Here is a 15,077-nt window from a genome sequence, read left to right on the forward strand (position 1 = left end):
CGCTACAGCCTGCCATGGTTGAGGCAGTTCGGTCCACGTGGGAAACCCTGCATATACAAGTTCATTCGTGAAGAGACCAAAGACTACACAGTGGGAGAAATGCTGCTTGTGTTCCACCTGCAACTAAAGCAGAGTTCTTCGGGTAAAACTGCGTGTTTTGGGAGAGGAAATGCTTACAGTCCTTACGAGAGCCTGCCTTCATTGAGGCAGTTCGCTGCACGTGGGACACCCTGCGTATTGAAGATTCATTCGGGGAAGGGCCTTTTGTGTAAAGTGTGGGACAAATGCAGCTTGTGTTCCACCTGCAACTAAAGCAGAGTTCTTTGGGTAAAAGTGCCGTGTTTTCAGAGAGGAAATTCTTAGAGACCACAGTAGTGCCTGCCATGGCTGAGGCAGTTCGCTCCACGCGGGAAACCATTCTTATAGAACAAGTTCATTAGGGGAAGTGCCCAATGTGTACACAGTGGGAGTAATGCTGCTTGTATTCCACCTGCAACTAAAGCAGAATTCTTTGGTAAAACTGCGTGTTTTGGGAGAGGAAATGCTTACATTCCTCGCTACAGCCTACCTTGGTTTAGGCAGTTCGCTCCTCGTGGGAATCCCTGCATAAAGAAGTTCATTCGTGTAAGAGCCCAAAGAGTACACAGTGGGAGTAATTCTGCTTGTATTCCACCTGCAACTAAAGCAGAATTCTGTTGTAAAACTGCCGTGTTTTGTAAGAGGAAATGCTTACAGTCCTCGCTACAGCCTGCCTTGGTTGAGGCAGTTCGCTCAACGTCGCAAACCCTGCATATAGAAGTTCATTCGTGGAAGAGCCAAAAGAGTACACAGTGGGAGAAAAACTTCTTGTGTTACCCCTGCAACTAAAGCAGAGTTCTACCGTTAAAACTGCGTGTTTTGGCATAGGATATGCTTACAGTCCTCGCTACATCCTGCCACGGATGAGGCATTTCGCTCCTCTTGGGAATCCCTGCGTAAAGAAGTTCATTCGTGTAAGAGCCCAAAGAGTACACAGTGGGAGTAATGCTGCTTGTATTCCACCTGCAACTAAAGCAGAATTCTTTGGTAAAACTGCCGTGTTTTGTAAGAGGAAATGCTTACAGTCCTCGCTACAGCCTGCCTTTGTTGAGGCAGTTCGCTCCACTTCGGAAACCCTGCATAAAAAAGTTCGTTCGTGGAAGAGCCCAAAGAGTACACAGTGGGAGAAAAGCTGCTTGTGTTACCCCTGCAACTAAAGCAGAGTTCTACCGTTAAAACTGCCTGCTTTGGGAGAGGATATGCTTACAGTCCTCGCTACAGGCTGCCATGGTGGAAGCAGTTCGCTCCTCGTGGGAATCCCTGCATAAAGAAGTTCATTCGTGTAAGAGCCCAAATAGTACACACTGGGAATAACGCTGCTTGTATTCCACCTGCAACTAAAGCAGAATTCTTTGGTAAAACTGCCGTGTTTTGTAAGAGGAAATGCTTACAGTCCTCGCTACAGCCAGCCTTGGTCGAGGCAAATCGCCCCACGTCCGAAACCCTGCATATAGAAGTTCATTCGTGGAAGAGCCCAAAGAGTACACAGTGGGAGAAAAGCTGCTTGTGTTACCCCTGCAACTAAAGCAGAGTTCAACCGTTAAAACTGCCTGCTTTGGGATAGGATATGCTTACAGTCCTCGCTACAGCCTGCCTTGGTTGAGGCAGTTCGCTCCACGTCGCAAACCCTGCATATAGAAGTTCATTCGTGGAAGAACCCAAAGAGTACACACTGGGAGAAAAGCTGCTTGTGTTACCCCTGCAACTAAAGCAGAGTTCTTCCGTTAAAACTGCGTGGTTTGGGAGAGGATATGCTTACAGTCCTCGCTACAGCCTGCCTTGGTTGAGGCAGTTCGCTCCACGTCGCAAACCCTGCATATAGAAGTTCATTCGTGGAAGAGCCCAAAGAGTACACAGTGGGAGTAATGCTGCTTGTATTCCACCTGCAGCTAAATAGAATTCTTTGGTATAACGGCCGTGTCCTGTAAGAGGAAATGCTTACAGTCCTCGCTACAGCCTGCCTTGGTTGAGGCAGTTCGCTCACGTCGGAAACCCTGCATATAGAAGTTCATTCGTGGAAGAGCCCAAAGAGTACACAGTGGGAGAAAAGCTGCTTGTGTTCCCGCTGCAACTAAAGCAGAGTTCTACCGTTAAAACTGCGTGTTTTGGGATAGGTTATGCTTACAGTCCGCGCTACAGCCTACCTTGTTTGAGGCAGTTCGCTCCACGTCGGAAACCCTGCATATAGAAGTTCATTCGTGGAAGAGCCCAAAGAGTACACAGTGGAGAAAAGGTGCTTGTGTTACCCCTGCAACTAAAGCAGAGTTCTACCGTTAAAACTGCGTGGTTTGGAAGAGGATATGCTTACAGTCCTCGCTATAGGCGGCCTTGGTTGAGGCAGTTCGCTCCACGTCGCAAACCCTGCATATAGAAGTTCATTCGTGGAAGAGCCCAAAGAGTCCACAGTGGGAGAAAAACTTCTTGTGTTACCCCTGCAACTAAAGCAGAGTTCTACCGTTAAACCTGCGTGGTTTGGGAGAGGATATGCTTACAGTCCTCGCTACAGCCTGCCAAGGTGGAGGCTGTTCGCTCCTCGTGGGAATCCCTGCATAAAGAAGTTCATTCGTGTTAAAGCCAAAAGAGTACACAGTGGGAGAAATGCTGTTGTGTTCCACCTGCAACTAAAGCAGAGTTCTTCGGGTAACACTGCCGTGTTTTGTAAGAGGATATGCTTACACTCCTCGCTACAGCCTGCCATGGTTGAGGCAGTTCGGTCCACGTGGGAAACCCTGCATATACAAGTTCATTCGTGAAGAGACCAAAGACTACACAGTGGGAGAAATGCTGCTTGTGTTCCACCTGCAACTAAAGCAGAGTTCTTCGGGTAAAACTGCGTGTTTTGGGAGAGGAAATGCTTACAGTCCTTACGAGAGCCTGCCTTCATTGAGGCAGTTCGCTGCACGTGGGACACCCTGCGTATTGAAGATTCATTCGGGGAAGGGCCTTTTGTGTAAAGTGTGGGACAAATGCAGCTTGTGTTCCACCTGCAACTAAAGCAGAGTTCTTTGGGTAAAAGTGCCGTGTTTTCAGAGAGGAAATTCTTAGAGACCACAGTAGTGCCTGCCATGGCTGAGGCAGTTCGCTCCACGCGGGAAACCATTCTTATAGAACAAGTTCATTAGGGGAAGTGCCCAATGTGTACACAGTGGGAGTAATGCTGCTTGTATTCCACCTGCAGCTAAATAGAATTCTTTGGTAAAACGGCCGTGTCCTGTAAGAGGAAATGCTTACAGTCCTCGCTACAGCCTGCCTTGGTTGAGGCAGTTCGCTCACGTCGGAAACCCTGCATATAGAAGTTCATTCGTGGAAGAGCCCAAAGAGTACACAGTGGGAGAAAAGCTGCTTGTGTTCCCGCTGCAACTAAAGCAGAGTTCTACCGTTAAAACTGCGTGTTTTGGGATAGGTTATGCTTACAGTCCGCGCTACAGCCTACCTTGTTTGAGGCAGTTCGCTCCACGTCGGAAACCCTGCATATAGAAGTTCATTCGTGGAAGAGCCCAAAGAGTACACAGTGGAGAAAAGGTGCTTGTGTTACCCCTGCAACTAAAGCAGAGTTCTACCGTTAAAACTGCGTGGTTTGGAAGAGGATATGCTTACAGTCCTCGCTATAGGCGGCCTTGGTTGAGGCAGTTCGCTCCACGTCGCAAACCCTGCATATAGAAGTTCATTCGTGGAAGAGCCCAAAGAGTCCACAGTGGGAGAAAAACTTCTTGTGTTACCCCTGCAACTAAAGCAGAGTTCTACCGTTAAACCTGCGTGGTTTGGGAGAGGATATGCTTACAGTCCTCGCTACAGCCTGCCAAGGTGGAGGCTGTTCGCTCCTCGTGGGAATCCCTGCATAAAGAAGTTCATTCGTGTTAAAGCCAAAAGAGTACACAGTGGGAGAAATGCTGTTGTGTTCCACCTGCAACTAAAGCAGAGTTCTTCGGGTAACACTGCCGTGTTTTGTAAGAGGATATGCTTACACTCCTCGCTACAGCCTGCCATGGTTGAGGCAGTTCGGTCCACGTGGGAAACCCTGCATATACAAGTTCATTCGTGAAGAGACCAAAGACTACACAGTGGGAGAAATGCTGCTTGTGTTCCACCTGCAACTAAAGCAGAGTTCTTCGGGTAAAACTGCGTGTTTTGGGAGAGGAAATGCTTACAGTCCTTACGAGAGCCTGCCTTCATTGAGGCAGTTCGCTGCACGTGGGACACCCTGCGTATTGAAGATTCATTCGGGGAAGGGCCTTTTGTGTAAAGTGTGGGACAAATGCAGCTTGTGTTCCACCTGCAACTAAAGCAGAGTTCTTTGGGTAAAAGTGCCGTGTTTTCAGAGAGGAAATTCTTAGAGACCACAGTAGTGCCTGCCATGGCTGAGGCAGTTCGCTCCACGCGGGAAACCATTCTTATAGAACAAGTTCATTAGGGGAAGTGCCCAATGTGTACACAGTGGGAGTAATGCTGCTTGTATTCCACCTGCAACTAAAGCAGAATTCTTTGGTAAAACTGCGTGTTTTGGGAGAGGAAATGCTTACATTCCTCGCTACAGCCTACCTTGGTTTAGGCAGTTCGCTCCTCGTGGGAATCCCTGCATAAAGAAGTTCATTCGTGTAAGAGCCCAAAGAGTACACAGTGGGAGTAATTCTGCTTGTATTCCACCTGCAACTAAAGCAGAATTCTGTTGTAAAACTGCCGTGTTTTGTAAGAGGAAATGCTTACAGTCCTCGCTACAGCCTGCCTTGGTTGAGGCAGTTCGCTCAACGTCGCAAACCCTGCATATAGAAGTTCATTCGTGGAAGAGCCAAAAGAGTACACAGTGGGAGAAAAACTTCTTGTGTTACCCCTGCAACTAAAGCAGAGTTCTACCGTTAAAACTGCGTGTTTTGGCATAGGATATGCTTACAGTCCTCGCTACATCCTGCCACGGATGAGGCATTTCGCTCCTCTTGGGAATCCCTGCGTAAAGAAGTTCATTCGTGTAAGAGCCCAAAGAGTACACAGTGGGAGTAATGCTGCTTGTATTCCACCTGCAACTAAAGCAGAATTCTTTGGTAAAACTGCCGTGTTTTGTAAGAGGAAATGCTTACAGTCCTCGCTACAGCCTGCCTTTGTTGAGGCAGTTCGCTCCACTTCGGAAACCCTGCATAAAAAAGTTCGTTCGTGGAAGAGCCCAAAGAGTACACAGTGGGAGAAAAGCTGCTTGTGTTACCCCTGCAACTAAAGCAGAGTTCTACCGTTAAAACTGCCTGCTTTGGGAGAGGATATGCTTACAGTCCTCGCTACAGGCTGCCATGGTGGAAGCAGTTCGCTCCTCGTGGGAATCCCTGCATAAAGAAGTTCATTCGTGTAAGAGCCCAAATAGTACACACTGGGAATAACGCTGCTTGTATTCCACCTGCAACTAAAGCAGAATTCTTTGGTAAAACTGCCGTGTTTTGTAAGAGGAAATGCTTACAGTCCTCGCTACAGCCAGCCTTGGTCGAGGCAAATCGCCCCACGTCCGAAACCCTGCATATAGAAGTTCATTCGTGGAAGAGCCCAAAGAGTACACAGTGGGAGAAAAGCTGCTTGTGTTACCCCTGCAACTAAAGCAGAGTTCAACCGTTAAAACTGCCTGCTTTGGGATAGGATATGCTTACAGTCCTCGCTACAGCCTGCCTTGGTTGAGGCAGTTCGCTCCACGTCGCAAACCCTGCATATAGAAGTTCATTCGTGGAAGAACCCAAAGAGTACACACTGGGAGAAAAGCTGCTTGTGTTACCCCTGCAACTAAAGCAGAGTTCTTCCGTTAAAACTGCGTGGTTTGGGAGAGGATATGCTTACAGTCCTCGCTACAGCCTGCCTTGGTTGAGGCAGTTCGCTCCACGTCGCAAACCCTGCATATAGAAGTTCATTCGTGGAAGAGCCCAAAGAGTACACAGTGGGAGTAATGCTGCTTGTATTCCACCTGCAGCTAAATAGAATTCTTTGGTAAAACGGCCGTGTCCTGTAAGAGGAAATGCTTACAGTCCTCGCTACAGCCTGCCTTGGTTGAGGCAGTTCGCTCCACGTCGCAAACCCTGCATATAGAAGTTCATTCGTGGAAGAACCCAAAGAGTACACAGTGGTAGAAAAGCTGCTTGTGTTACCCCTGCAACTAAAGCAGAGTTCTTCCGTTAAAACTGCGTGGTTTGGGAGAGGATATGCTTACAGTCCTCGCTACAGCCTGCCAAGGTGGAGGCTGTTCGCTCCTCGTGGGAATCCCTGCATAAAGAAGTTCATTCGTGTTAAAGCCAAAAGAGTACACCGTGGGAGAAATGCTGTTGTGTTCCACCTGCAACTAAAGCAGAGTTCTTCGGGTAACACTGCCGTGTTTTGTAAGAGGATATGCTTACACTCCTCGCTACAGCCTGCCATGGTTGAGGCAGTTCGGTCCACGTGGGAAACCCTGCATATACAAGTTCATTCGTGAAGAGACCAAAGACTACACAGTGGGAGAAATGCTGCTTGTGTTCCACCTGCAACTAAAGCAGAGTTCTTCGGGTAAAACTGCGTGTTTTGGGAGAGGAAATGCTTACAGTCCTTACGAGAGCCTGCCTTCATTGAGGCAGTTCGCTGCACGTGGGACACCCTGCGTATTGAAGATTCATTCGGGGAAGGGCCTTTTGTGTAAAGTGTGGGACAAATGCAGCTTGTGTTCCACCTGCAACTAAAGCAGAGTTCTTTGGGTAAAAGTGCCGTGTTTTCAGAGAGGAAATTCTTAGAGACCACAGTAGTGCCTGCCATGGCTGAGGCAGTTCGCTCCACGCGGGAAACCATTCTTATAGAACAAGTTCATTAGGGGAAGTGCCCAATGTGTACACAGTGGGAGTAATGCTGCTTGTATTCCACCTGCAGCTAAATAGAATTCTTTGGTAAAACGGCCGTGTCCTGTAAGAGGAAATGCTTACAGTCCTCGCTACAGCCTGCCTTGGTTGAGGCAGTTCGCTCACGTCGGAAACCCTGCATATAGAAGTTCATTCGTGGAAGAGCCCAAAGAGTACACAGTGGGAGAAAAGCTGCTTGTGTTCCCGCTGCAACTAAAGCAGAGTTCTACCGTTAAAACTGCGTGTTTTGGGATAGGTTATGCTTACAGTCCGCGCTACAGCCTACCTTGTTTGAGGCAGTTCGCTCCACGTCGGAAACCCTGCATATAGAAGTTCATTCGTGGAAGAGCCCAAAGAGTACACAGTGGAGAAAAGGTGCTTGTGTTACCCCTGCAACTAAAGCAGAGTTCTACCGTTAAAACTGCGTGGTTTGGAAGAGGATATGCTTACAGTCCTCGCTATAGGCGGCCTTGGTTGAGGCAGTTCGCTCCACGTCGCAAACCCTGCATATAGAAGTTCATTCGTGGAAGAGCCCAAAGAGTCCACAGTGGGAGAAAAACTTCTTGTGTTACCCCTGCAACTAAAGCAGAGTTCTACCGTTAAACCTGCGTGGTTTGGGAGAGGATATGCTTACAGTCCTCGCTACAGCCTGCCAAGGTGGAGGCTGTTCGCTCCTCGTGGGAATCCCTGCATAAAGAAGTTCATTCGTGTTAAAGCCAAAAGAGTACACAGTGGGAGAAATGCTGTTGTGTTCCACCTGCAACTAAAGCAGAGTTCTTCGGGTAACACTGCCGTGTTTTGTAAGAGGATATGCTTACACTCCTCGCTACAGCCTGCCATGGTTGAGGCAGTTCGGTCCACGTGGGAAACCCTGCATATACAAGTTCATTCGTGAAGAGACCAAAGACTACACAGTGGGAGAAATGCTGCTTGTGTTCCACCTGCAACTAAAGCAGAGTTCTTCGGGTAAAACTGCGTGTTTTGGGAGAGGAAATGCTTACAGTCCTTACGAGAGCCTGCCTTCATTGAGGCAGTTCGCTGCACGTGGGACACCCTGCGTATTGAAGATTCATTCGGGGAAGGGCCTTTTGTGTAAAGTGTGGGACAAATGCAGCTTGTGTTCCACCTGCAACTAAAGCAGAGTTCTTTGGGTAAAAGTGCCGTGTTTTCAGAGAGGAAATTCTTAGAGACCACAGTAGTGCCTGCCATGGCTGAGGCAGTTCGCTCCACGCGGGAAACCATTCTTATAGAACAAGTTCATTAGGGGAAGTGCCCAATGTGTACACAGTGGGAGTAATGCTGCTTGTATTCCACCTGCAACTAAAGCAGAATTCTTTGGTAAAACTGCGTGTTTTGGGAGAGGAAATGCTTACATTCCTCGCTACAGCCTACCTTGGTTTAGGCAGTTCGCTCCTCGTGGGAATCCCTGCATAAAGAAGTTCATTCGTGTAAGAGCCCAAAGAGTACACAGTGGGAGTAATTCTGCTTGTATTCCACCTGCAACTAAAGCAGAATTCTGTTGTAAAACTGCCGTGTTTTGTAAGAGGAAATGCTTACAGTCCTCGCTACAGCCTGCCTTGGTTGAGGCAGTTCGCTCAACGTCGCAAACCCTGCATATAGGAGTTCATTCGTGGAAGAGCCAAAAGAGTACACAGTGGGAGAAAAACTTCTTGTGTTACCCCTGCAACTAAAGCAGAGTTCTACCGTTAAAACTGCGTGTTTTGGCATAGGATATGCTTACAGTCCTCGCTACATCCTGCCACGGATGAGGCATTTCGCTCCTCTTGGGAATCCCTGCGTAAAGAAGTTCATTCGTGTAAGAGCCCAAAGAGTACACAGTGGGAGTAATGCTGCTTGTATTCCACCTGCAACTAAAGCAGAATTCTTTGGTAAAACTGCCGTGTTTTGTAAGAGGAAATGCTTACAGTCCTCGCTACAGCCTGCCTTTGTTGAGGCAGTTCGCTCCACTTCGGAAACCCTGCATAAAAAAGTTCGTTCGTGGAAGAGCCCAAAGAGTACACAGTGGGAGAAAAGCTGCTTGTGTTACCCCTGCAACTAAAGCAGAGTTCTACCGTTAAAACTGCCTGCTTTGGGAGAGGATATGCTTACAGTCCTCGCTACAGGCTGCCATGGTGGAAGCAGTTCGCTCCTCGTGGGAATCCCTGCATAAAGAAGTTCATTCGTGTAAGAGCCCAAATAGTACACACTGGGAATAACGCTGCTTGTATTCCACCTGCAACTAAAGCAGAATTCTTTGGTAAAACTGCCGTGTTTTGTAAGAGGAAATGCTTACAGTCCTCGCTACAGCCAGCCTTGGTCGAGGCAAATCGCCCCACGTCCGAAACCCTGCATATAGAAGTTCATTCGTGGAAGAGCCCAAAGAGTACACAGTGGGAGAAAAGCTGCTTGTGTTACCCCTGCAACTAAAGCAGAGTTCAACCGTTAAAACTGCGTGCTTTGGGATAGGATATGCTTACAGTCCTCGCTACAGCCTGCCTTGGTTGAGGCAGTTCGCTCCACGTCGCAAACCCTGCATATAGAAGTTCATTCGTGGAAGAACCCAAAGAGTACACACTGGGAGAAAAGCTGCTTGTGTTACCCCTGCAACTAAAGCAGAGTTCTTCCGTTAAAACTGCGTGGTTTGGGATAGGATATGCTTACAGTCCTCGCTACAGCCTGCCTTGGTTGAGGCAGTTCGCTCCACGTCGCAAACCCTGCATATAGAAGTTCATTCGTGGAAGAGCCCAAAGAGTACACAGTGGGAGTAATGCTGCTTGTATTCCACCTGCAGCTAAATAGAATTCTTTGGTAAAACGGCCGTGTCCTGTAAGAGGAAATGCTTACAGTCCTCGCTACAGCCTGCCTTGGTTGAGGCAGTTCGCTCACGTCGGAAACCCTGCATATAGAAGTTCATTCGTGGAAGAGCCCAAAGAGTACACAGTGGGAGAAAAGCTGCTTGTGTTCCCGCTGCAACTAAAGCAGAGTTCTACCGTTAAAACTGCGTGTTTTGGGATAGGTTATGCTTACAGTCCGCGCTACAGCCTACCTTGTTTGAGGCAGTTCGCTCCACGTCGGAAACCCTGCATATAGAAGTTCATTAGTGGAAGAGCCCAAAGAGTACACAGTGGAGAAAAGGTGCTTGTGTTACCCCTGCAACTAAAGCAGAGTTCTACCGTTAAAACTGCGTGGTTTGGAAGAGGATATGCTTACAGTCCTCGCTATAGGCGGCCTTGGTTGAGGCAGTTCGCTCCACGTCGCAAACCCTGCATATAGAAGTTCATTCGTGGAAGAGCCCAAAGAGTCCACAGTGGGAGAAAAACTTCTTGTGTTACCCCTGCAACTAAAGCAGAGTTCTACCGTTAAACCTACGTGGTTTGGGAGAGGATATGCTTACAGTCCTCGCTACAGCCTGCCAAGGTGGAGGCTGTTCGCTCCTCGTGGGAATCCCTGCATAAAGAAGTTCATTCGTGTTAAAGCCAAAAGAGTACACAGTGGGAGAAATGCTGTTGTGTTCCACCTGCAACTAAAGCAGAGTTCTTCGGGTAACACTGCCGTGTTTTGTAAGAGGATATGCTTACACTCCTCGCTACAGCCTGCCATGGTTGAGGCAGTTCGGTCCACGTGGGAAACCCTGCATATACAAGTTCATTCGTGAAGAGACCAAAGACTACACAGTGGGAGAAATGCTGCTTGTGTTCCACCTGCAACTAAAGCAGAGTTCTTCGGGTAAAACTGCGTGTTTTGGGAGAGGAAATGCTTACAGTCCTTACGAGAGCCTGCCTTCATTGAGGCAGTTCGCTGCACGTGGGACACCCTGCGTATTGAAGATTCATTCGGGGAAGGGCCTTTTGTGTAAAGTGTGGGACAAATGCAGCTTGTGTTCCACCTGCAACTAAAGCAGAGTTCTTTGGGTAAAAGTGCCGTGTTTTCAGAGAGGAAATTCTTAGAGACCACAGTAGTGCCTGCCATGGCTGAGGCAGTTCGCTCCACGCGGGAAACCATTCTTATAGAACAAGTTCATTAGGGGAAGTGCCCAATGTGTACACAGTGGGAGTAATGCTGCTTGTATTCCACCTGCAACTAAAGCAGAATTCTTTGGTAAAACTGCGTGTTTTGGGAGAGGAAATGCTTACATTCCTCGCTACAGCCTACCTTGGTTTAGGCAGTTCGCTCCTCGTGGGAATCCCTGCATAAAGAAGTTCATTCGTGTAAGAGCCCAAAGAGTACACAGTGGGAGTAATTCTGCTTGTATTCCACCTGCAACTAAAGCAGAATTCTGTTGTAAAACTGCCGTGTTTTGTAAGAGGAAATGCTTACAGTCCTCGCTACAGCCTGCCTTGGTTGAGGCAGTTCGCTCAACGTCGCAAACCCTGCATATAGAAGTTCATTCGTGGAAGAGCCAAAAGAGTACACAGTGGGAGAAAAACTTCTTGTGTTACCCCTGCAACTAAAGCAGAGTTCTACCGTTAAAACTGCGTGTTTTGGCATAGGATATGCTTACAGTCCTCGCTACATCCTGCCACGGATGAGGCATTTCGCTCCTCTTGGGAATCCCTGCGTAAAGAAGTTCATTCGTGTAAGAGCCCAAAGAGTACACAGTGGGAGTAATGCTGCTTGTATTCCACCTGCAACTAAAGCAGAATTCTTTGGTAAAACTGCCGTGTTTTGTAAGAGGAAATGCTTACAGTCCTCGCTACAGCCTGCCTTTGTTGAGGCAGTTCGCTCCACTTCGGAAACCCTGCATAAAAAAGTTCGTTCGTGGAAGAGCCCAAAGAGTACACAGTGGGAGAAAAGCTGCTTGTGTTACCCCTGCAACTAAAGCAGAGTTCTACCGTTAAAACTGCCTGCTTTGGGAGAGGATATGCTTACAGTCCTCGCTACAGGCTGCCATGGTGGAAGCAGTTCGCTCCTCGTGGGAATCCCTGCATAAAGAAGTTCATTCGTGTAAGAGCCCAAATAGTACACACTGGGAATAACGCTGCTTGTATTCCACCTGCAACTAAAGCAGAATTCTTTGGTAAAACTGCCGTGTTTTGTAAGAGGAAATGCTTACAGTCCTCGCTACAGCCAGCCTTGGTCGAGGCAAATCGCCCCACATCCGAAACCCTGCATATAGAAGTTCATTCGTGGAAGAGCCCAAAGAGTACACAGTGGGAGAAAAGCTGCTTGTGTTACCCCTGCAACTAAAGCAGAGTTCAACCGTTAAAACTGCGTGCTTTGGGATAGGATATGCTTACAGTCCTCGCTACAGCCTGCCTTGGTTGAGGCAGTTCGCTCCACGTCGCAAACCCTGCATATAGAAGTTCATTCGTGGAAGAGCCCAAAGAGTACACAGTGGGAGTAAAGCTGCTTGTGTTACGCCTGCAACTAAAGCAGAGTTCTACCGTTAAAACTGCGTGGTTTGGGAGAGGATATGCTGACAGTCCTCGCTACAGCCTGCCTTGGTTGAGGCAGTTCGCTCCACGTCGCAAACCCTGCATATAGAAGTTCATTCGTGGAAGAGCCCAAAGAGTACACAGTGGGAGTAATGCTGCTTGTATTCCACCTGCAGCTAAATAGAATTCTTTGGTAAAACGGCCGTGTCCTGTAAGAGGAAATGCTTACAGTCCTCGCTACAGCCTGCCTTGGTTGAGGCAGTTCGCTCACGTCGGAAACCCTGCATATAGAAGTTCATTCGTGGAAGAGCCCAAAGAGTACACAGTGGGAGAAAAGCTGCTTGTGTTCCCGCTGCAACTAAAGCAGAGTTCTGCCGTTAAAACTGCGTGTTTTGGGATAGGTTATGCTTACAGTCCGCGCTACAGCCTACCTTGTTTGAGGCAGTTCGCTCCACGTCAGAAACCCTGCATATAGAAGTTCATTCGTGGAAGAGCCCAAAGAGTACACAGTGGAGAAAAGGTGCTTGTGTTACCCCTGCAACTAAAGCAGAGTTCTACCGTTAAACCTGCGTGGTTTGGGAGAGGATATGCTTACAGTCCTCGCTACAGCCTGCCAAGGTGGAGGCTGTTCGCTCACGTCGGAAACCCTGCATATAGAAGTTCATTCGTGGAAGAGCCCAAAGAGTACACAGTGGGAGAAAAGCTGCTTGTGTTCCCGCTGCAACTAAAGCAGAGTTCTACCGTTAAAACTGCGTGTTTTGGGATAGGTTATGCTTACAGTCCGCGCTACAGCCTACCTTGTTTGAGGCAGTTCGCTCCACGTCGGAAACCCTGCATATAGAAGTTCATTCGTGGAAGAGCCCAAAGAGTACACAGTGGAGAAAAGGTGCTTGTGTTACCCCTGCAACTAAAGCAGAGTTCTACCGTTAAAACTGCGTGGTTTGGAAGAGGATATGCTTACAGTCCTCGCTATAGGCGGCCTTGGTTGAGGCAGTTCGCTCCACGTCGCAAACCCTGCATATAGAAGTTCATTCGTGGAAGAGCCCAAAGAGTCCACAGTGGGAGAAAAACTTCTTGTGTTACCCCTGCAACTAAAGCAGAGTTCTACCGTTAAACCTGCGTGGTTTGGGAGAGGATATGCTTACAGTCCTCGCTACAGCCTGCCAAGGTGGAGGCTGTTCGCTCCTCGTGGGAATCCCTGCATAAAGAAGTTCATTCGTGTTAAAGCCAAAAGAGTACACAGTGGGAGAAATGCTGTTGTGTTCCACCTGCAACTAAAGCAGAGTTCTTCGGGTAACACTGCCGTGTTTTGTAAGAGGATATGCTTACACTCCTCGCTACAGCCTGCCATGGTTGAGGCAGTTCGGTCCACGTGGGAAACCCTGCATATACAAGTTCATTCGTGAAGAGACCAAAGACTACACAGTGGGAGAAATGCTGCTTGTGTTCCACCTGCAACTAAAGCAGAGTTCTTCGGGTAAAACTGCGTGTTTTGGGAGAGGAAATGCTTACAGTCCTTACGAGAGCCTGCCTTCATTGAGGCAGTTCGCTGCACGTGGGACACCCTGCGTATTGAAGATTCATTCGGGGAAGGGCCTTTTGTGTAAAGTGTGGGACAAATGCAGCTTGTGTTCCACCTGCAACTAAAGCAGAGTTCTTTGGGTAAAAGTGCCGTGTTTTCAGAGAGGAAATTCTTAGAGACCACAGTAGTGCCTGCCATGGCTGAGGCAGTTCGCTCCACGCGGGAAACCATTCTTATAGAACAAGTTCATTAGGGGAAGTGCCCAATGTGTACACAGTGGGAGTAATGCTGCTTGTATTCCACCTGCAACTAAAGCAGAATTCTTTGGTAAAACTGCGTGTTTTGGGAGAGGAAATGCTTACATTCCTCGCTACAGCCTACCTTGGTTTAGGCAGTTCGCTCCTCGTGGGAATCCCTGCATAAAGAAGTTCATTCGTGTAAGAGCCCAAAGAGTACACAGTGGGAGTAATTCTGCTTGTATTCCACCTGCAACTAAAGCAGAATTCTGTTGTAAAACTGCCGTGTTTTGTAAGAGGAAATGCTTACAGTCCTCGCTACAGCCTGCCTTGGTTGAGGCAGTTCGCTCAACGTCGCAAACCCTGCATATAGAAGTTCATTCGTGGAAGAGCCAAAAGAGTACACAGTGGGAGAAAAACTTCTTGTGTTACCCCTGCAACTAAAGCAGAGTTCTACCGTTAAAACTGCGTGTTTTGGCATAGGATATGCTTACAGTCCTCGCTACATCCTGCCACGGATGAGGCATTTCGCTCCTCTTGGGAATCCCTGCGTAAAGAAGTTCATTCGTGTAAGAGCCCAAAGAGTACACAGTGGGAGTAATGCTGCTTGTATTCCACCTGCAACTAAAGCAGAATTCTTTGGTAAAACTGCCGTGTTTTGTAAGAGGAAATGCTTACAGTCCTCGCTACAGCCTGCCTTTGTTGAGGCAGTTCGCTCCACTTCGGAAACCCTGCATAAAAAAGTTCGTTCGTGGAAGAGCCCAAAGAGTACACAGTGGGAGAAAAGCTGCTTGTGTTACCCCTGCAACTAAAGCAGAGTTCTACCGTTAAAACTGCCTGCTTTGGGAGAGGATATGCTTACAGTCCTCGCTACAGGCTGCCATGGTGGAAGCAGTTCGCTCCTCGTGGGAATCCCTGCATAAAGAAGTTCATTCGTGTAAGAGCCCAAATAGTACACACTGGGAATAACGCTGCTTGTATTCCACCTGCAACTAAAGCAGAATTCTTTGGTAAAACTGCCGTGTTTTGTAAGAGG

The sequence above is a fragment of the Mesoplodon densirostris genome, chromosome 9 (assembly GCF_025265405.1).
Source record: "Mesoplodon densirostris isolate mMesDen1 chromosome 9, mMesDen1 primary haplotype, whole genome shotgun sequence".
NCBI classification, from domain to species: domain Eukaryota; kingdom Metazoa; phylum Chordata; class Mammalia; order Artiodactyla; family Ziphiidae; genus Mesoplodon; species Mesoplodon densirostris.